Genomic DNA, 1,776 nt, shown 5'->3' on the forward strand with positions numbered 1-1,776 from the left:
CCTCTTGTTCTTGTACATCATTAGTGACATGTTGTGGTTACTGTTCTTGTACTATTGGTACTGAAGGAGTTTAATGTCTCTCCTCTCAATACTTCTAGAATAATACTACTCGGGGTAATAATTTAATGCACTGTGGGTGGAATAAGATTAATGATGTATAAATTGCCTTCTGATGCACCAGAACATATAAAATGTTTATTTTTCTTAATGATGATCTTGTCATTTAAAAGAAACAGGATACCCATCCTTAATTAACATAGAAACTGAAATGAAGTTCTTTCTAAAATTAGGCACATAAAGAAAATTCTTTAACACCATTGTCTTATTTCTACCAAAAGATAAACAAACATCTCCCACTGCAACAACTACTACTATCGTAGCATCCCCCAAAGATATGGTAATCTCTCAAGCACTAAGTTTTCTGGTTTCCTGGAACTTCTGCAATAAAATGCAGACATGGTTAGTGGCTTTCGTATCTACACACCATGTACTGGTAGATAACACCGCTAAACATGTTAAACGACTAGTGCATGAGACATACCTTCATTATTCTCTTGGTTGAGAAAAGGACAATCTAGCTTCCAGTGTCCTGATTGTTTGCACTTGAAGCACTTGCCCTTAGGTTTTTTCATAGCTCCTTGAGGTCCCATGCCCTTCTTTGCCATATTCCTATGCTTCTGAACATTATTCTTCTTCTTACCGCCATTAGGCGAAGAAGTAGAAACCTTCTCAGTAGCATAAGCCTGAACATAACTCTGCTTAAAGAGACTCTCAGCTGACTGAAGTTCTGTCAGAAGTTCCGCCAAAGAATACAACCTTTTGTTCATGTTGTAGTTAAGGCGGAATGGTTCAAATCTCTCAGGCAGCATCATGAGAATGATATCGACCTGCGTTTCCGCATCGATATCAGCTCTAAGGATCTCCATCTCATTCAGATAAGCCATCATCTTGAGTATATGGTCCCTTACAGGAGTCCCTTCAGTCATAGTTGTGGTCATCAAGTTTTTCATGGCAATTTGCCTAGCAGCCCTATTCTGGTGTTCGAAGAGTTCCTTGAGATTGAGCATCATATCATAAGCCGTGGTCATGGCCTGATGCTGATGTTGCTGCACACCTGACATAGATGCCAGAATGTAACACCGCGACATCTCATCGGCCTTGTTCCACTTCTTATATGCTACTTTCTCCTCTTCTCCAGTAATATCGTCAAGCTTAGGTGGGCATTCCTTATTAAGTACAAATTTGTACTGTTCAGCAGTCAACACGATATCCAAGTTGCGTTTCTAGTCTATGTAATTAGGGCCAAGAAGTTTGTTTTCCTTAAGAATAGTGGCTAGTGGATTGAAAGTAACCATTTTGAAAACCTGAGAATCACATAAAATAACTATTATGTAGGGTAAAAACTTCTTGAGTTAATAACAAAAATTAATTAATTAATCAACCCGTCAGCACCTTCCACATCGAGAAGTAGTAAGCCAAGATAGTGTGGACGTTTACCATTCTACATTCGTGGAAATACTTTTGGAGTTAACTTAAAAAATTAATTAATTAACCCGTCAAGACCTCTACACACACCGAGAAAGTAGTAAGCCACGATAGTGTGGACGTTTACCATATCTACATTCGTGTAGAGAGGTTTTTCCTATTAGTTCTACTTCTCATCACCGTAACAGCATACCACTCATTAGAGTGGACACATGCCATCTAGACATGTAAAACTAAAATGCTGACCTTTCTTTAGTCCTACAAATAATAGCAGTGACTCCGATGGGGAGG

The 1,776-nt window shown here is 38.7% G+C and overlaps 1 pseudogene; it reads right to left on the reverse strand.

Annotated features, from left to right (window-relative positions):
• Positions 1–412: 412 nt before the first annotated feature.
• Positions 413–1,355, reverse strand: LOC147525301 (uncharacterized; annotated as a pseudogene).
• Between the last annotated feature and the right edge of the window lie 421 nt (positions 1,356–1,776).

This window comes from Coptis chinensis, chromosome 1, assembly GCF_015680905.1.
Source record: "Coptis chinensis isolate HL-2020 chromosome 1, ASM1568090v1, whole genome shotgun sequence".
NCBI classification, from domain to species: Eukaryota; Viridiplantae; Streptophyta; class Magnoliopsida; order Ranunculales; family Ranunculaceae; genus Coptis; species Coptis chinensis.